The sequence below is a fragment of the Colobus angolensis genome, unplaced genomic scaffold (assembly GCF_000951035.1).
Source record: "Colobus angolensis palliatus isolate OR3802 unplaced genomic scaffold, Cang.pa_1.0 Scaffold136, whole genome shotgun sequence".
In the NCBI taxonomy this organism is placed as follows: domain Eukaryota; kingdom Metazoa; phylum Chordata; class Mammalia; order Primates; family Cercopithecidae; genus Colobus; species Colobus angolensis.
The window spans coordinates 3,292,585-3,314,537 of NW_012114444.1; positions in this window are offsets into that span (position 1 = coordinate 3,292,585).

The following is a 21,953-nucleotide window of genomic DNA, read 5'->3' on the forward strand; positions in this document are numbered from 1 at the left end:
TGGGCAGGGTGCTGGGGCAGGTGGCCAGGGAGGAGGTACAACTGAGGCAGGTGGCTGGGGAAGGAGGTGGGCCTGGGGCAGGTGGTCAGGCAGGAGGTAGAGTTTGAGCTGAGACCTGTGGGCAGATGTCAGCCATGGGCAGATCACTGTGCCCAGGCCCACCTCCTGCCCCTGCCACCTGCCCCAGACCCACCTCCTGCCCTGGCCACCTGCCCTAGGCCAGCCAGCGGGTGTTGGCTCTGGGTGCCGGCGAAGGGTCTGGACACAGAGGCTAAGCAAGCATGAACAGGGCAGTGACGTGGTCAGACTCATGCTCTTCACAGAACCCTCCTGACCACCATGGGGAGGACTCAGGGGACCAGAGGGCAGTGAGGACAGGCTGAAGGAGGGCCTCATTCCAGGGCAGGAGCTTTAGAGGGTGGTTGTAGAGATGGTGCAGCTTTGGCCATGGCAGGCTCCTGGGCACTGGGCATGGGAGGAGATGGGGACAGAGTTGCTGAGCCCCAAGATAGCCTTCCCCGCCGTAGCCCCAGCAGAGATCCTCCCACACGTGGGGCGGCTGTGGAAATGCACCCTCGCACCGGTATTAGTGGGAGTGAAATTGCAGAATCTCGAATGATCATTTGACGACATCCACGAAAATAGCCACGTGATTAACTGACCCAGAAATCCCACTTCTAGGAACTTATTTCACAGATCCCCTCGCAGGCGTGCAGGGGAACTCAGGGGAGGAGTATCTTATGATAGGAAACTGGAAAGAACTCAGTCGCTATCATTTGGGAATATTCTAAGCAAGTACAGCCCATCCACAGAGCAGGAAATCAGGCAGCGATTGGAAGGGATGAGATGTAATTTTGCAAAGAGCTGTGCAACTTTGATAATGCTCTTACATGAAAGTAACTTTCGATACTTAATCTCACGTGAGAAAAGTGAATTCCCAAGGTGGCAGCCCAAGGTGGCAGCCACAATTCCCCGTTTGTGGGAATGAGGGACACCCTGCTGGAGCATGTGCGCTGCCCAGAAGGCAGGTGTTCCCGGTCAGGACATGCAGCTACTCTTCTTGAAGGCAACTGCCTACAACGACTTGTTGAATACAACGACTTGAGTCCTATTCAACCAAAGCACAGGCTGCTCTGGAGACAATCAAACCATCACAAGTGACAATCTAAGCTCAATATCACTGATCACTAGAGAAATGCAAATCAAAACCATGATGAGATACCATCTCATGCCAGTCAGAATGGCGATTATTAAAGAGTCAAAAATCAGCAGATGCTGGTAAGGCTGTGGAGAATCAGGAACGCTTTTAACTGTTGGTGGGAGTGTAAATTAGTTCCACCATTGTGGAAGATAGTGTGATGATTCCTCAAAGATCTAGAACCAGATTCCTCAAAGATCTAGAACCAGAAAGATCTAGAACCATTTGACCCAGCAATCCCATTACTTGGTATATACCCAAAGGAATATAAATCATTCTATTATAAAGATACATGCACATGTATGTTCACAGCAGCCCTATTCACAATAGCAAAGACATGGAATCAACACAAATGCCCATCAATGATAGACTGGAGAAAGAAAATGTGGTACATATACACCACGGAATACTATGCAGCCATAAAAAGGAACAAGATCATTCCTTTGCAGGGACATGGATGGAGCCAGAAGCCAATATCCTCAGAAAACTAACACAGGAACAGAAAACAAACACCGCATGTACTCACTTATAAGTGAGTGCTGATCAATGAGAACACATGGACACAGGGAGGGGAACAACACACACTGGGGCCTGTCAGGGGGTGGGTGGGGGAGGGAGAGCATCAGGAAAAATAGCTAATGCACGTGAGGTGTAATACCTAGGGGATGGGTGGATAGGTGCAGCAAACCACCATGGCACGTTTGCCCATGTAACAAACCTGCATGTCCTATGCATGTATCTTGGAACTTAAAATTAATTTTTTTTAAGTGACAATCCAGGGTCTGTGGGATGCAAGTGGCTAAGCTCTGAGAGGAGAGCACAGACTCAGCCTTCTGATGTTTTAGGGGGAACCATGCGGGAAAGAGATTGACTGAAAGTACAAAGCAGGAGAGAGAGAGCAAGAGCACTCTCTTATTAAATACAGAAGCCAGGGGCAGAAGAGCCGCTCACAGCCACCTCAACCTGCGTCCCAGACCCACAAGGGGACCACGAGGATCTGGGTGCCCTCCACACATGCTGCAATCCACTGCGGCACACTGGGGTTAAACACCGGAACAGAGTGGATTCCAGTGCAGAACGTATGTGAATATTTCGTATTACCTGTCAAGTACAGACAGTCTCCAACTTAAATGATGGCTGAACTAAAATTTTTCGACTTTATGGTGGTGCAAAAATGATACACGTTCAGTGGAAACCATCCTCAGCAGCCACACAGCTGTCTGTTTCAAACTTTCAGTGCAGCGTTCAATAAATTACACAAGACACTCAACATGTTACTATCAAATCGGCTTTGTGTTCGACGATTCTGCAAGTGTTCCAAGCACGATTACAGGAGGCCAGGCTAACTCGTGATGCTTGGCAGGTTTGGTGTATTAAGCGCATTTTTCACCAGCTATCTTTTCAACTTAAAAGGGGTTTATTGGGCTGTAAATTAAGGAACATCTGTACAATGGGAGTTTTCATCATTCAGAGCTAATAGGAAAGACCAAGTTCCTCCTTGAGCAAACTATTTTTTATTTATTTTCATTATTTATTTATTTATTTTTATTTTATTTTTTTGAGACAGTCTCCCTCTGTCACTTCAGGCTGGAGTGCAGTGGTGCAATGATGGCTCACTACAGCCTCAACCTCCTGGGTTCAAGCAATCCTCCTGCTTCAGCCTCCCAAGTAGCTGGGAACACAGATACATGTCACCATGCCAAGCCAGTTTTTTTATTTTTTTATTTTTTTATTTTTAGTAAAGATGGGGTCTGGCCATGTTGCCCAGGCTGGTCTTGAACTCCTGGGCTCAAGCAATCCTCCTGTTTTGGCCTCCCAAAGTGCTGAGATTACAGGTGTGAGCCACTGCACCTGACAAAACTATTTTTAAAAACAGCAATTTTGGGCTCGGTGCGGGGGCTTACGCCTGTAATCTCAGCACTTTGGGTGGCTGAGGCAGGCAGATCATGAGGTCAGGAGATTGAGATCATCCTGGCTAACACGGTGAAACCCCATCTCTACTAAAAATACAAAAACTTAGCCAGGCGTGGTGGTGGGCGCCTGTAGTCCCAGCTACTCGGGAGGCTGAGGCACAAGAATCGCTTGAACCCAGGAGATGGAAGTTGCAGTGAGCCGAGATTGCACCACTGCACTCCAGCCTGGGTGACAGAGTGAGCCTTCATCTCAAAAAAGTAAAAAATAGCAGTTTTACTAAAAAGTAATTTGAGTCCACTATATCTAATTCACATAAATAAAGACCTCTTTGTCTCCCTGCATCCTCTGACTCACTCCCTAGCTACACTGTATATTTAACAAATATCTTTCTAAAAATGTTGTACAAACACATATAAGCACAAATATCCATACCGATGGACTGTATGTGCTTATATGTATATACAAGCACATACCGATGGACTGTATGTGCTTACATGTATATACAAGCACATACCGATGGACTGTATGTGCTTACATGTATATACAAGCACATACCGATGGACTGTATGTGCTTACATGTATATACAAGCACATACCGATGGACTGTATGTGCTTATATGTATATACAAGCACATACCGATGGACTGTATGTGCTTATATGTATATACAAGCACATACAGTCCATCTCCCACAAAAGCATCAGTATTGTCCTGTGAATCTGCTTTGTTCAATAAGATCCGTTATTGAGCAAATTTCCATGGCCATTCATAAAATTACACCTGATCCTTTATGCAAGCGGTCTGGTTTCCTATTCTGTGGATGCTCTGGAATGAGGTGAGACAGTTCTCAGCTGCTAGAGATGTGTGTGGTCTTCAGTTTCCTATTATAAATAGCCTTTCAGTGAAGACTCCTGCACACCTGTGAGTACATCTATAGAATAAATTTCCAGAAGTGGGATTATTGGGTCAAAGGGTGTGTCTATGTTACATCTTGGTGGATGCTGTCAAAGGACCATCCAAAATGCGCAATTTGTACTACACCAACTCCCTGCATGAGGGTTGATTTCCCCACAGCCTCCCAGCCCTGAGCACTAACTTTCTAATCTTCGCCAATCTGACTGGTCAAACAGGAGATCAGAGTTTTATTCTGCAGGTAGTAAATGTGAGTATCTTTTAAAACTGTTTCTCAGTCACCTAAAATCCATTCTCCACTGGTTCACAGAATTTAGCCTTTCTTTCTTCAACATCCCCAGCCTCCACCAAACTGAGCTGCAGGTGTTTATCTCATTGATTTCAAAGAGCCTCTTATTAAGGAAAAATTTCAAATATATTTAAAAAGTTTTCCTCAGGTTTCTATTTATTTCTATAAAAATGAAATAATGTGTTTTGACAGTGAAGAACTTTAATTTTTATACAGCCACACATATCTGCCTTTTCTTTTATGGCTTCTGGGTACATACTTTTTTTTAGATAAGAGATGAGATTTCAAAGCCATCATTTGCTTCCAGTAGACCACTTCACGCAATGCTCACAGGATCCCAGGGCTACCTCTTCCCTCTCCTTTGCTGCAGAAGGCTTAGGGAGACCAGGATGAAGAGTAAGGGGTAATCTTGCCTGGTGGAGGTAAATCTTAAAATTTCTAGCCAGTAAAAAGGCACCTGACAAGCAGGTTGTTTGTAGACAACATATAGGAAGGCAGTATTGGAAATAGTTATTTCATGTATCTTACTATACCTCACAGCTGGCTCTTGCTGAGTCTGAGGATTACTGAGATGAGAAGTCGTAAGAAGTAACACATCTTGCATTTACCAGTGCCTTCTCTCCACCTAACATCAAATAAATTTTTCCTCCAAGGAAATGAAAAAAAACCCTCATTTTTGATACCAATTGACGTGACCTGATGCGGCAGAGGCTGTGTCCTGTGGAATTTCACCACCTGACACTCAGTGTATCTGCAAACCCCACATGCAGCCACATAGGCTCTCCCATTGTCTTCCAGAATACCTGTGTGCCTTCTGGATCCAGCTCCCATGACCCCCAGGGTCTTCCAGAATACCTGTGTGCCTTCTGGATCCAGCTCCCATGAGCCCCAGTGTCTTCCGGAATACCTGTGTGCCTTCTGGATCCAGCTCTCATGAGCCCCAGTGTCTTCCAGAATACCTGTGTGGCTTCTGGATCCAGCTCCCATGACCCGCAGGGTCTTCCAGAATACTTGTGTGTCTTCTGGATCCAGGAGGAATGGAATTCCATACAGTGTAATTTTAAGGCTAGTTTGATTTTCTTATACTGAATATTTTTTAACTGGTCATCTACTTCATACACTGTGACAGATTCAGGGTGATGCTTGCACCTTCGATTAGCTAAAATGTCATATCTTCCTTTGGCTAGACTATCAGAGGATTTCCAGAAGATTCTGAAGCCACACAACATATTGGAGAGACTGTTGTATATTTCATAAAATAACATTTTTTTCTCAGCAAGTTTCCTCTTATGCTTATTTTTTTAATCAGGAAATCAACAAGGTTCAAACAGGTCACTCAATCCTTTATTTGTTGAATATGTTCACAAAACCTACCATGAGCTAAACTTTGGGCTAAGCCCTTCCTAAAACAAGGCAGTGCTTTAGGTGGAGAAGTATGCAAACAGCGGCATATTCATCCCTGCCTGAGCCAAGATTCTGTGAGCAAAACTCGGACCTGCCACCTCACTCCATCCTCCACTCATCTGTCCCTTAAAGTTAGTGTCTGAAAACAAACAGAAGGGAAGATGTAGTTACAATGAGCTCCACTCCCACTACCATCACGGGTACATTAGGACAGGCAGCTCCTCACCTCCCAGTGGGTTTGAACCGGTACCGCCAATACCAGGGAGAGCGAGAAGCTGGGAACGGCGCGGCGCTCACCAGGCCAACCAGATGGGTAGGAAAAGGGGCAACCCATTCACGTTGACACCCATGGTGAGAAGCACACATGGTACTGGGTTTTCAAGAAATTTTCTAGTAAAGCCTGTTTGACAAGGTAGAAACCCAAGCATCCAGAATGAGCTCTGATTGCTTTGCTGAACTGGTGACTAAAACATGCACAAAGATGCCAATCTTGGTACATTATCACTGTCAGGGAGCAGGGGTGGGCAGGGGTTGCAGGCTCCCGTACCATGACAGAATGGTGGCAGAAGCTGAGTGTCACTGGCTCCAACTTCAGGTGGCTTAAGAATTATAGGCATCACACATTATTTTGTGTTTGGTGTATTGTTTTTTCCTGTGCAAGGATTCAGCCAACTGAATAGAACTTTCCAATCAGCCTGCACGTGAGCCATAAATGTCTGCTGGAGGTGAAACACTCACTCGATGAAGAGCTTCCCAAACCTCCCCTCCTGGCAGGGCTGATGAACAAACGTGTGATGAGTCCACACAGAGGCCAAGATGAGGGGACAGGGGCTGACCTGCCACCCACTCGGGACACTGGGCTGCCCTGAAGCTAGTGGCAATCACTCCTAACGAAGAGAAGTCCTCTAGGTGCACACTCCCCTAGGGAAAGCCAGCTGACTCTCAGAAGACCCTGTGCTGCAAGCGACTCTTCACACATCCTTGCTATCCTCTTGCCACCATCATTCCTAATACTCAGATTTGGAGAGGCGAGGGGCACATCGGGCAGCGTGTCCTGCGTGGATAAGTTCAGGCCCTTGAATACTGGCTGGAACTCTTAACTCTGCACCTGTGAAGTGACAGGGAGGGTCCCCGAACGTTCTAGAGCTCACTGTTCCTATCTATAAAAGATAAGGAGACCTCCTGACAGCCCGGGACGTCAAAGGGGTCACCGGGGGTAGAGCTTGGGGCACGATGCCTGCTGCGTGAAGAGTATCCGTTACACTCTTGCAGAAACGTGCTGCTGCGATCAGAGGCCTCTGCATAAGTCCACTGGGAACTGAACCAGAGGCCCCCACCCCAGTCTGTCACTTTCCCCTCCAGGTGTGAGTGCCCCGCTCCCTGCCATCCATCCGTTCCTTCCAGGATGCCACCCCTCAGTGTCTGCGTCTCGGCGTTGGATGAAGTGAACATATTGTGTGGCTGGCATGCAGCCTTGCCTGGAAAGGGCTCTGGGACAAAAGCTGCTCTGGGCACAGCTTCCTGCTGCCTCAGCACACCCCAGGATCCCAAATGCTGCAGTGACAGCCACTGCACACATCAGGACCCAGGAGGGACTCAGGCACCAAGGAAGGGACTCATCCTGGGCTGTAAAGGGAGACAGAGAATCCTGACTTCCTTCTCCCTTCATGCCAGTCTGGGCAGGAAAGGGAAGGAGGCTCAGATACTGCAGGAGCCAGGTCACTGCTCAGTTCAGCTGCAGGTGTGGGCTGCGGATCCTGATACCTGCACCTCCCAGCTGCTGCAGGAGAGACGGAGCCTGGTGCACCCACAGAGCCAGGTGAAGCCAAAGGTGCAGAATAAGCAGCCTCCCCTCTCCTGTGTGTGTGGGGGTGGGAGAGGGGGAATGGGGGACAGTTAGTCAGATGAGGAATGTTAGGTCCCAACCACAGGCCAGCAGAGTGCAAACCACACAGAGGGCACCAACCCCATTGCACTGAATGAATAAATAACCATCCCCGAAGCGAGTACAAGGACCCGGAACAGCTGCTGGACCCAAATGCTGGGGTTTGTATCCTGACTGGACCTCTGACCAACCACGTAACCTCAAGCATGGGGTTTCATGTTCAACGTCACCTTCCTGAGTCTCAGTTTCCCCACCTGTAAAATGGGGATAATAATGCAGCTCCTTGTTATATTATTATATAACATTTATTATAATACATGTTACAATATATTATTCTTCCATGCTCTATTATTGTAAGACCGTTATGCTTATTGTAAGACTGCAGAGAGGACTGAGCTAAGGAACATGAGGTGAGCATCTTTGGCAGCTACTGGGCAAGCGCTCAGTGCTGTCACCTGTTAACATCATGGAAACTAAGTCATCTGTTGATCACGGCATCAACTGACATGCATGGCGCACAGCATCTCCCAGGCCTGTGCCGAGAAGCACCAACTCTGCAGGCTACTCCAGGGAGGTGGCTCTGCCATCAAATAGTGGCAATGGCTGAATTCAACAAAGCCGGAAGTCGTCTGCTCACTGCATATCTTCGTGGAAGGTGTCAGCAAATACATCAAGTACCCAAGTACCCAAGGGCGATGAGGCCACGTGGTGTCTTCCAAACACACTGACCAGTGCAAAAAATCCTTATATTGTCTCTCACTCTCTGTCTCTCTCTCACACACACACAATGTGTAATGTTTTAAGGAGAAACTTAACAACATCAGCATTCCAAGGCCCATATTTTTTAAGACATCAAAAATTTTTTAAAAATTTCCAGCAAAAAAGCAAAGATAATCAAGGCGTTTTTTGTTAAGAGTAACCCCGCCTCTGGAATTAGCAGAACCGGCCTCGCCTCCTCCCTCTGCCCTCCTAAGGTGAAACCTGCTCTCCCCTAGATCAATGAGAAGACTCTATTCATTTCCCAGGAAATTAACTGCTCTAATTTGCAGAGTTAAATAAACGCCAGAGCTCTCTGACCTCAATCAACGACTAATGAGACCTACAGAGCCGTCTCTCTTCCTCTCTCTCTCGCACGCTCTCGAGGTGGAAATGTGCGGTGTGGCTGACCACAGGCAGGACCATGTAGGTCAACGCCACCTCACAGAGGACCCACGTGTCAGGGGACCCTGGGGGAGGACCCGGGGGGTTAAAAGTCTGGAGCAGCTGGCCACAGCCAGCCTGGAGGAGAGACCTGGGACACTTCTCCACAGCAGGGGCAGAAAGAGGAGCTCCCCTGGCTCCCGCTTAGGCCTGGAGCCTGTGCGACCTGCCCTGCCCACACGCTGTCTTCACGCCACAGCCCTACCCAGCCCTCCAGCCACCCAACTGTGTCCCCACACTCCCTCCCAGCACAGGACCTCTGCACACGCTGCTCCCTTTGCCCAGGCCCCTTTCCTGCCTCTTCATCTGCTTGGCTCCTGTTCATCTTCCAGGTCTCACTAAAGCCAGGCTTCCTCGACCTCAGCAGTGCGGACACCTGGGGCTGGAGGTTTCTCTGCTGGGAGGCAGTCCTGGGTAGGGCATCCCTGCCTCCACCTTCCAGATGCAAATAGCACCCCCATCCCCTACTCACAAACATCAATGTCTCCAGATATTGCCAAGTGCTCTCTGGGGGCAGAACTGCCCCAGTGGAGACCCTCTGGCTGAAGTCGCATGTTTCATGGTAGTGGCTGAGCCCACCAGGTCACCGCTCCCTGTGGAGGCCAACCTGGCCCCACCAACGTGCCAGTCTCACCCTCACCCGCTTGGTTTTGCGGCTGGTGCTCCTCTTGCCCACCAGGCTGTGAACTTCCAGGGACTAGAAAAATGATTCCCTGTGCCTAGCACTGGGTCTGACCCATGGCAGATGCTCAGAGATGCTGGTTGAATGAGCAAGTGAACAATCATGACAAAAACTGAAACAAGGAACGCAGGGAGAAGACACAGTCAGCACGCATAAGACGCCTTGGGAAGAGACCCTCAGGCTCTTCTGGAAATCCATAGGCCCTGCAACATCAGCAACACAGAGGCCCAAATAAATGGAGATAGGGAACAGTCCCACCTGGGAGATGCTGCAACAATACGAGCAACTTTGCAAAAATTATTGTGGGAAGAACATTTAACATGAGATCCTTCCTCCACAAATTTCAAGTGCTCAACAAAATACCATTGGCTGGATGTTCTGCAGTGCATCTTCAGAATCTATTCACCTTTTTTTTGTTCGTTTGTTTTTTACACGGAGTCTCACTCTGTCACCCAGGCTGGAGTGCAGTGGCATAATCTCAGCTCACTGCAGCCTTTGCCTCCCAGGTTCAAGTGATTCTCCCGCCTCAACCTCCTGATTAGCTAAGGACTACAGGTGCCTGACACCAAGCCCAGCTAATTTTGTTTTTTAAATAGAGATGGTGTTTCACCATGTTGGTCAGGCTGGTCTTGAACTCCTCAGCTCAAGTGATCTATCCACCTCCACCTCCCAAAGTGCTGGGATTACAGGCATGCGCCACTGTGCCAGGCCAGAACTTATTCGTCTTCTATAACTGAAACTTCATATCCCTTGAATACTGACTTCCTATTTCCCCGCCCCCAGCCCCAAGCAACCACCTACCATATGATCCAGCAATCCCACTTCTGGGTGTTTATCCAAAAGAATCAAAATCAGATCTCAGACAGATCACCGCATGCCCATGCTCATTGCAGCATTATTCAGCAAAGCCAAGATATGGAAGCCTTGATGTGCCCACAAGACAGATGGATGAATGAGGCTGCACGTGTGGTACACTCTTTACAGTGCAATCTAGCCCTGCTTCCCAGTACAGCATAAAAGGCAATCTTTAATTGATTAATTATCTGACCTGGGAAAGGTTAGCAATCCCGGTGTGTCCTTTTGGCCCTACTCACATCACCGTCCTGAGCCTCAGTTTCCCCATCTGTAAAATGGGGATAATAATGCAGTTGTTTGTTGTATTATTATATATTAAATATTTATTATTATAACATGTTATATGTTATAATATATTCTTACATATTATTATGCTTATTGTAAGATGGCAGAGAGGGCTGAGCTAAGAACATGAGGTGAGCGTCTTTGGCAGCTATGGGGCAAGCGGTCAGTGCTGTCACCTGTTAAGATGATGGTAACTAAGTCATCTGTTGATCACGGCATCATGTGACATGAATGGTGCGCAGCATCTCCACATCAGTGTGTGGTGCCCACCATGGCTCAGGCCAATGGCAGCATCATTGCGGGCAAGGAGGGGTCTCTGCCCAGCTCTCTACCACCGGCATCTGTGCAGTGGCAGGCACAGAGAGTGTGACCGGGCGTTTGTGAATAAATGAATGAAAAGAAACATTACATGGGAAAAGGGGCATGTTACCTCTTCAGTTCAATCAGTGCATATCCAAGGATTGCCCTCTCTATGCTGAACAAGTGGTAGTAATTAATAATATAAAGCCAAAGAGCTCAACACACTTCTTGACCTCACTGAGCTTCTAATTTCCTAATCAGTGGCTATGCATTGAGCATGTACCACTGATTCCAGGCTCCTTCTGGGCATGAACCAGGCCTTCTGGCCCATGGTGCCCTTTTAGAGCATGTGCCCACATCATAGCCTCCAGCAATCCCTACCTGATTCATGATCTAATAATAAAACCAAATGGATAAGGTTTCCTTAGGAGAGTCACAGTTAATCCTAAGAGATGAGGCAAGGGGTAAAGGAGAAAAAAGAAGAACGTCAGTTCAAATCGTCGTCACAGGCTTAGGTTTTTGAATCATTCAAAGCAGTAAATCTTGGACAGGATCAAACAAAAACCAAGGCTGCACCCACTGGCACTCAATGCTGGTCAGCTGAGCACTGTGAATCCCAGGCTAGCATCTTCTGCAAAGCAGGGGCTGCTGGGAAACTTGACTCCAGATGGAGAGGAACATACTGGAGAGTTGTCAACGCAAAGGGAACTGCTGTCTAAACTGGAGCCGCGCAGTTTAACTTCTATTAGGGCGGCGAGTTCTCCTTTCACACATCCTGCCACCACAACAGCACAGCGTGGGGGCGCATGGGTCCCATCTCCAGGTTTTAGATGAAAAGTGTCCCCCCCAGCCAAGACAGAGAGCAGAAAACCACCCTTAGTCTCTCTGGGTCTCTTAACCTCTACCCATTTCGGTTTGCTAAGAACATACACAGTGGGCGTTTTCCTCCAGCAAGTACGCACAACACTTCACAGCTGGAATGGCTAGATCATTCTGTTTTTCCCAAACGCCATGAGGCATTAACTCCACTTTTACCCACTCTGACATGTCCCTTGAGGAAACCCATGCAAATTCACCCTTGCCGGCTGGCTGGACACCCACAAATTCACACGGAAAAAACCCTTTCTGGAAATGCCCTTTGTCTAGAGCTGTGGGGTCCTGGGCATGGTGGGAAGGGGGTCCCTGCTCCCAGGGTACACTGGGCAACATCTAGAGGCATTTTTGGTGTCGCACCTGTGGGAGGGGTGCTGCCGGCCTCCAGGGGGCGCCAGCCTGGGAGTCTGCCCAACACCATGCAGTGCACAGGACGGCCCCACCACAGACTCATCCACCCACCATGCCCGTGGCATCGGGAGACCTGGTCTGGAGCAATGGTGAATGGAGGCTTTGGCGGGCATGTGAGCTGGGAGATGCAACGGGACCACGGACCTCCCCATCCGATCAGGTCATGAGGTTGGGGGCTGCTAATAAACACTTCAATGCAAACAGATTTGATAGAATCTGCAGTGCAGGCACCTGGAGACTCCGTGGCAAAGGTGCCTTCATTTATCCCATGTTAGAAATGGCAGGTTATGCGCAAGACTTATCACTCCACTGCAAGGCACGTCTTTAAAGGCTGCTGCCAAACGTTCAGGTAAGGAGGCTGTGTGCACCTGAGGGAGGCTGCAGGACCCACGTCCAGGCGCCTCCCCACCTGGCTCCGCATCTCAGCTGTGACTATCATGCTGTACAAATGGCTAAAACAGAAAGGGTGGCCAGTCCCCAGCTCTGGACAACAACGACTCAGAAAGAGAAACTCCCTCTCCCCTGAAAAGCAGAGGCGGCAGCTCTAACGACAGCAAAGTCCAACTTCGCTTTCATCCTTTCTCACATGGCCAGCATTTCTTCACTACCAATTAACCAATCTGTTTGATCAAACCTTCCTCCAATCAGTCAGCAACATTTGTGGCCTACTAAATTAATTGCGCTGAAAAGCAACCACTTTCCCTTTAACAAGCAAAGCGATCCCTGCTTCGAGGATGCAGCAGATGGCGGATGGGAAGGGAGAGAGACAGAAACCTGATAAGAGGGAGCTGATGACTTTATTCTCCCTCCCAGCCAAAGGTTTGTTCCGTCTCTGTTGGAACAACACATTTGTTCTGCCACCTGAACCTGATTTAGGGGGGCCAAGTGGACTTTTTCAAACTTGTTAGAGCCTTCAAATAATCGACTTAGGTTAGCGTGGTCTCCATCTGCGGGCCACAGCGCCTTTTCCATCTCTGATGTTCCAGAAAATTAGATCTTCCGTGTCCTAACTTCTTCTGATGGATTGGATTTTGAAAAATGCAGATCTATCAAGAAGTCTATCCAAAATTGCCCTTCTGTTTGGAAAGTAAACTTCCATGTCTTGTTTCACAGACTGCCCTGAAACCCGCCCATCCTAACCCAAAGGAACTTGCCAACAGCACCTAGGAGGAAGAGGAGGAAGTGAATTAGGAAAATGGGTCCTGTCTTCAAAGGGAAGCTGCCAAATCCTTCCTCCCTCTGGAGAGTCCCTCAGTGCCTTCATCAGAAGCCCACCTTCCAGGGACCTATGGGAATCACCTATTCCCTGGAAGGACTCCACCCAGGGGCAGATCACTTGAGCTCAGGAGTTTGAAAGCAGCTGGGCAACATGGTGGGACCCCATCACTACAAAAAATACAAAGAATTAGCTGGGCATGGTGGTGTGCACCTGTAGTCCTACAGGAGGCTGAGGTGGGAGGATTGCTTGAGACCCTGAGTTTGAGGCTGTGGTAAGCTATGATCGCACCACTGCACTCCAGGGTGGGTGACAGAGCAAGGCCATGTCTTAAACAAAAAATGATAATGAAAATGTAAAAAATCATCATGTTGTATTCAATAAATAAATACAACTTTTATTTGTCAATTTGTCATGAGGCAGAGAGGGAGCCTCATGACGAACAGGTCCAGCACACTCCTCCTTTCTCCCCGACATCCTCCTGCCTGGTTCGGTGAGTTTCTTGGCATCATTCAATTCTCACGTTCTTTTTCTTTCTGCAGCTGGAGACAGAAATCTGGCTACACCGAAACCGGGCTGATGGGCTGTCACAGCTGAAAATCTATCTGAGCCTGGCTGGCTTCTGGTCTTTTTTATCAGGGCACCCACCTGTCCCCAGGGCCAGCTTTCTCTCTTTGCTCCGAGCTCCACACGCACTGGAAGCTCAACGTCCCCCAGTTTCTCTCCTTTTGGATCCACACATCGGTCTGGCATCTTCCTGCCTCGTGCCCAGAGGAAGAGACATTTCTTTCCCAGAAATCCAGAAAGCCATGAGCATCTCACTGGCCCCATCCGGATCATAAGCCCCACTGGATCACTGCAGCCCCAGAAATGAGATGAGCTTCAGGATGAGGCTGGGCCCCCTTGAGCCCCTATGCGCCTGAGCCCAAGGAGGAGGAGTGTGGCGTGGAGCTCCCACCTGTGAGTGGAGGCGTTGATGTTCAGGCCCATCTGGGTCGAGTCATGTTTAAAACGACGGGGGTTGACAGCCAAAATACATAAGGAATGCAAACAAATCAATAGCAAGAAAACAATGTAATAAAAAAAAAATGAGCAGAGGACCTGAACAGACATTTCTCAACAGAGATATACAAATGGCCAACAGGTTTATGAAAAAGCGTCAATATCACGAATCACCAGGGAAATGCAATTCAAACCACAATGTGCCATCATTGCACACTTGTGAGGACGACTATCGTCAAAACAACAAGGATAACAAGCCTTGGTGAGGACGTGGAGAAAAGGGAACCCTCCTCCTCCTCGGCTGTTGCTGGGAAGATAAATTGGGATGAGTATTATGGAAGATGGCCTGGAGGTTCCTCAGAGCATTAAAGGTAGAACTACCATATGATCCAGTGGTCCCACCTCTGGGCATTTATCCAGAGGAAATGAGGTCAGGATCTCAAAATGATCCCTGCACTCCCAAGTTCATTGCGGCATTCTTCACAACAGCCAAGATATGGAATCCACCTCAGTGTCCACTGGTGGATGAAGAGACAGATGAATTGTCGTCTACACACGTACACACAAGGGACTAGTAATCCACCATAAGAAAGGAAATCCTGGCATTTGCAACAACATGGATGAACCTGGAGGACACGATGCTAAATAAAACAAGCCAGACCCAGAAAGACAGTCACTGTAGGATCTCACTTCTATGTGGAATCTGAAAACGTCAAACTCATAGAAGCAGAGAATAGAACAGTGGTTGCCTGGGACTGGGAGTGGGGAGAGGGGAGCTGTTGGTCAAAGGGGACAAAGTTTCAGTTCTAAGATGGGTGATTTCTGGGGATCTAAGGTACATCTCAGGGACCAGGGGTAGCAACACTGTATTGTTAATTTGAAATCTGTAAAAGGAATAGACCTGTTCTCACCTCTCACCACAAAAGGTAACGAGGTGAAGTGACGGACATGTGAACTGACTCGATCTGGGAAATCATATGTATATAAAATCACATTGTGAGCTAGGTGCTGTGGCTCACACCTGTAATCCCAGCACTTTGGGAGGCCGAGGTACACAGATTACTTGAGCTCAGGAGTTTGAAAGCAGCCTGGGTGACATGGTGGGACCCTATCTCTACAAAAAAAATACAAAAATTAGCTGGGCATGGTGGTGTGCACCTGTAGCCCTAGCGACTCAGGAGGCTGAGGTGGGAGGATCGCTAGAGGCCATGAGTTTGAGGCTGTAGTGGGCTATGGTCGCACCACTGCACTCCAGCCTGGGTGACCGAGTGAGACCATGTCTTAAACAAAAAATGATGATGAAAACGTAAAAAATCATCATCATGTTATATACCATAAATATATACAATTTTTATTTGTCAATTATACCTTCATAAAACCAAAAGTAACCCCAAAACACTGAACCATGACCACCCCTGAGACGTTCCCAGGGCAGACAGCGTTCACTCCTCTCACGCAGGCTGCAAGCAACCGTCTCACCATGAAATCCACGCCTCTCTCCATGTGGTTCTAGCAGCATATTCACACAGTGGTCCATGCACTGTGAGACATGCCTGGTGCCTGGTGGCTTCCCGACAGGGTTTGTTTAGATGAAAAACAAAGCGTGCCAAGGGCGACTCAATGGCGAACTAAAAAATGAGAACAAAAGATGCCCTTCATTTTAAAAGATGAAGGGAGCTGTGTAGGCTTCCCGAGGAGTGCTCACACCTACTTCCCGGCCTGGCTCCAGGTGCCAGCTCCGGAACCCTCCCTGCTGCTCCTGGCTCTCCAGGCTCCTCCCTTTGCTGGTAGCTGGAGACTCACAGTGAAGCACCCTGAGCCACTCAGCAGATCCCTCATCAGACACTTGGGCTAAGCCAGGCCCCAGGTAGTGCACGGATTGAGAGTGGTGAAATAAATGAGATTTTAAACATGACCAGGCCTAGATGAGCCCACATGGCACAGACATGTTAGAGCAGAGCCAGCCCATTCTACGCATTTCCTCCCTGCAGTATTAGAATCGGTCTTTGGAAGGCATTGGGGGCTGCCCTGGGGCAGGGGTAGGGAAAGGCTCACTGCAACCCCACAGGAGTGAGACCCCCAGGCCCTGGAGGCAGTGAGCGGGGGTAGGAAAGCTTGGATCGAAGGAGGGGTCCTGCCAAGCACCCCTGCGACCCAGGCAAGCTCACTTCTCTGTACTGGGCAGGCAAGAGCAAGCCAAGGAAGGGTGGAAATGCAGGCTGAAGAGGAGAGACAGCAGGCACCGTGGGTGTCCCATCCCACAAGCTCTAGGGGCAGAGCTGGAGCTCTGTTCTGGAAGGGGCCATAAAATGCTGCACAAAATTAATAACGACTCACATCCTTGGACATGGAATAGTTGGAAGGAGTGACGTGTGCAAAGAGGAAGGAGAACGCTGGCCAAGCCATCAGAGATGACCACAGTGGGGTCTCACAAGGTGGGCCAGGCTCTAGCGAGAAAGTCACTTCCGGCCGGGCCTCAGCAAAGAAGGGAGTGTAGGCCTGATGGTGGGGAGTGCATGGGCAAGGGGTCCCCAGCACGGACCAGCTGGAAGCTCCACCTGTGCACCAGGGGGCTGACGGCTCCTCACTCTGCCTGCCAGGCAGGGCCCATGCTCACCAAGCAGAAAGGGTGCACACACTCACACGTGCACACACATGTGCACACCCCACACCACACACACCATGCCACACATATGAACACGTCACAAAATGCACACATCACATATACATACACAACACACACACGCACACCACACACACACACTGCACATATGCACACATCACAAAATGCACACATCACAAACATCACACACACATACACAACACACACATGCACACACCACACACAGCCACACATCACACATGCACATATACACACCACACGTGCACATCACAAATACATGCAGTCACAAACACCCATGCAAACACATATATGCACAACACATGCACACCTTACACACATGCAGGCATGTAAACACACACAGCACACATGTGCACACACAATGGCCTCACAGGTGCGGGCACAGGAGGAACAGGTATGGATGCAGCGGGTTCCACAGGAGGCCAGGGTGCTGTGCTGTTGCTGCCCCTCCCTGGAGCATCCCACACACCCACCCACTTTCAGATGTTTTGTTTTTTCAGGCTTGACCAGAACCAGAATCACTGAGTAAAACTGCAAAACCATTTCTCTGGCCCTTGAGATAGTTCGTCAATTTTTTTTCAATTTCAATTTAACATTTCTTGATACAGCGTATATCCAACCCATAGGTCTTGGCCAGTTTTGAGTAAACCAATGAAAAGAAAATTACACAAACACAAACTTTGCTTAACTGGTAACACCAAAGTGGCAAGACAGTTTTCTAGTCTTTCCCTTGATTACTAGTGAGGTGTAACATGTTTTGTCTATGTTTAGTAAATATCTGTAACTGCTATTCTGTAATTTTTCTGTTTTGTACTTTGGGCACTGTTTTAATTTGCATTGTTCTCACCTATCTGTATTACCTCTTTATATGGAAAGGTGAGAAATTCTTCCTCATATTTGTAGAAATTATTTTCCCAATATGTTTGCCTTTTAATGTGAAAACTTTTTAATAAAAGATATTTATAAAACATTTATTGAGTCAGATCCATCTTTTCCTTTCTGATTTCATTACTTTCTTTTCTGTTCAGCAAGAACTTCTCCATGCCTATTCAAAGTTCAGATAAACACACATTGCTGGTGTGGGTGTATGTAGGTGTGGGTGTGTATTTAATGAGCTAATTTTAAATGTTTGATCCATTTGGAATTCAACTAACTACCCATCTCACCCAGAACATCTAAGCCTGCATCACCAGAGGGTCGCTTCACTGTGTGGATCTGATGGAAATGAGGAGGACAAGGACACCCCCCGCCTCCACTGCACAGTGGGGATTCTTCCCACATTGGGGTGAGGACACCTTGGGAAGTGTTAGGGCTGACCTGTGTCCCCATCAAATTCCTATTTTGAAGCCCTACCCCCCAGTACCACAGAATGTGGCTATATTCGGAGCCAGGACCTTGGAAATGGTGACTAAGGTAAAACGAGGTCCTTAGGGTGGGCTCCAATCTGAGGTAACTGGTGTCCCTGTGCAAAGAGGGGGCTAGGACGCAGACACACAGAAGGACAATCATGGAAATATTACAAAGAGGAAACAGGATCTGCAGGCCACAGAGCCAGGTCCCAGGAAAACCCAACCCTGCCAACACCTCGATCCCAGACTTCCGGCCTCCAGAACAGTGAGGAAACGACCTCCTGCTGTTTAAGCCAGGGGTACCCAACCCCGGGGCCGCAGACCCACACCAGTGCATGGCCTGTTAGGAACCGGGCTGGACAGCAGGACGGGAGCAGCTGGGGAGCCAGCATGGCCGCCTGAGCTCTGCCTCCTCTCAGATCAGCAGCATTAGATCCTCACAGGAGTGCAAACCCTACTGTGAACTGCTCATGGGAGGGATCCAGGGTGCACACTCCTATGAGAATCTAATTAATGCCTGATGATCTGAGGCGGAACAGTTTCATCCGGACACCAACCCCTACCCAACCCTGGTCCGTGAAATAGTTATCCTCCACGAAACTGGTCCCTGGTGCCAAAAAGGTTGGGGTCTGCTGGTTGAAGCCACCTGGTTTGTGGTACTTAGTTACGCCAGCGTGAGCTGAGCAGGACATGGAGCCTTGCCCTCCCATCCTGGCTTGTGCAAGATGAACCCCCATCACCCCACTCAGGCAAAGACCCCCAACCAGACAGTGGGCTGAAGACACTCAGCCTACCCACCCCAACTGGCTCTGGGCTGGTTCCAGGTGGCACCATCTTGCAGTCCACATTCCCGAGGGCTTTGGATGGGGGGCAGGTGACCTAAGCCATCCAACTGGCATGAACTTTGGAATTTTACAGAGCCACCCATTTCTGCAAGCCGCAGGAGACTTTGCCAACAAAGTCACCTTGCAGGGGACAGGGGAGCAGAGAGAGCAGTGGAGAGGCCACCCTAGCTTCTGCCACACCTGGCCAGCCTCTGCCACACTTCTGCTCCATGGCCTTCTTCTCTTTAACAGATTTTTCAAATCCCTAAGACCCCCAAGTAATACATTCAATAGGACAAAATTGTCCTAACTCTTTCTGAAACATTGTTTAGTTCACCACTATAGCCAGGGCCTGGCACTTGCTATGTGTTCATGAAGGATTTGTGGAATTAAAGGACAAGAGAATCTACAAATTAATCTTTATGCTATTCAAATCTCCACTAAATAGAATAATTAAGTTCATGTGTTTCCCTGAAATAGGAATACAAAAGGTACTGACCATTTGGGGAAACTTTTCAAAGTTTTGTCTATAAACCATTTCTCTTCCTAAGTTTTTCCCTCCTTTTCTCGCCTTGCTTCCAGATCGCTACTGTGCTCTCAACACCATATCCACTCCTAGGTAAAATGCCTCAAATGAACGTCTAGAGGAGGAGGGGGCCCCCAGGGCATCTGGAAACTCGAGAAAGACAGCTGAGCACCTCTATACACACCTGCATGGTCGTCACGGTGAGGCGCCCCCACCCATGTCTCAGTGCCACAGCCTGCACACAAGCTCCTGCTACCCCCCTACGGGGACAGCCCCCTAGCCCGAGGACCCCAGCACTCAGCCAGCTGGCCTCAGGACCCAGCTCCAGAGAGATCACAGGATCTCCAGGGCACCAGCCGAGCTGCGCAGGGCCGGCCTCGCGCTCAGAAGCGCCCTGTGCTTCGCTCCATGCTCTGCCGTTGCCATCTTGAAACTCAGTAATTTTTAAACAAGGGGCTCCACATTTTCACTCTGTTCTGGGCCCGAAAATGTGCAGCCAGCCCTGCTCCGACTGAGGCCTGTCAGGAATGGGGAGGCCTCAGAGCACCTACGCTGGACTTCGCATCAGATCCAGGTGGGAATCAATTCTCCTGCAAACCGCAGGCTGCAAGCTCTGCTTCCCACAGCCCAGCCCTTTGATCAGGGCTTAAGTAAATTCAGATGTACAGGAAGAGGGGCATGGAAGGAGCTGCAACAGGTTTCTGGCAGCAACGTCTAACCTCCAGAAATCTTCCTGCTCAGCCTCTCCTCTGCCTGCAATCATGGAATTCAGTTTTGACGCAAGGCCTTGGGAAGGTGACTGAATAGGTTCACATCAGCAAATGAAAACCACATCAGACAAGGAAACACACTAAGCATTTTGTCTGGGTGGCGCTGAACAGTAAGCCCCGGTGCTCCTCATTACCCAGCACCTCGAGGCACAGGCCATTATGCCAAGGCACAAAAACAGCAGCCATTTCAGCAGAAAAATCCTGGAGACCGCTGGCGCTGTCTGACGTTTACCAGAGTTTGCAGGTGGACAGAGATTAATTGTCAGCACAGCTTTCCTGCACAGTGCAATGAGAAGGAGGGTGTCACCGACTTCACCTCGCCCCACCTTCTCCTCCCCACCAAAGACATCAGATCCCACTAATTCAATCAGCTTGAAACGAAGTCCACCGCCCAGCGCCGCAGCTCATGGCAGCTTTGTGACAGCTTTGGTTAAGTATGTGCACTCACATGGTATTTAATATTAAAGAACTCATCTGCAGAACCCTTGAAAATTACCCTGCCCTGGCATAGTACACATGTGTCAACGTATGCTACATACGTTCAAAACCAAGAGGCTCACGTGGGGCCAATGAAAGGACGAAAGGAGTATTTGCATACCCCGCCCCCCGGGCAGTGAGTTCCGCCCCGACACACTGGGCAGTTTCACACGTGCCTTGTACTTCTACAGTGATTCTGGTCTCCTCACCTCCACAGGGAGAGCTGTGTTTCAGAAGGTCTCCATGCCTGGACTTGGCGTGTGGCTGTCCAGTGGGCAGTCACCACCTACGACAGCTCCTACGGGGACACTGTTAGTGACACCCAGATGCCTGTGAAGAGTACACTGGAGAAATCAAGCCTGGCACATTTCCAGGTCGGATATGTGAGATCAGGCCACACTGACTTGTCACCATGGCTGGAGCCCGGCCGGCTCCACGTCGCTTACACCCTCTCATGCCAGCACCTCACTCTTTTGGAAGGGAAGCAGTCCAGCCCTCCAGGACACCAGCAGACAGCCAGGCTACAGGCTCAGGACACCTAGGACCCCCAGGAAAGAAAACAAAAGCCCCTCTTCCTGATGTAGCTTCCCCAGTATCCAGTCAATCAGCATACAAATCCCAAGAAGCCAGTAGCTACAGGTTCCTGCCTGGGGCAGGTGGTTGGGTCAGGGACTTCCCTGAGCTCCAGTTCACCCAGTTACATTCAAGGTTCAGGTTATAGTGACCTTTTCCTCATTTTAATAGTGAAAAACACACCCCTAGGCAGAGACCTAGTATGCAAATGATACATGCAATGCGTGTTGGAGCATGTAGGTCCTGAATGCCTAATGATACAAGAAATGCGTGTTGGAGCATGTTGGTGCTGAGTGCCTAATGATACATGCAACACGTGTTGGAGCATGTCGCTGCTGAGTGCCTAATGATACATGCAATGTGTGTTG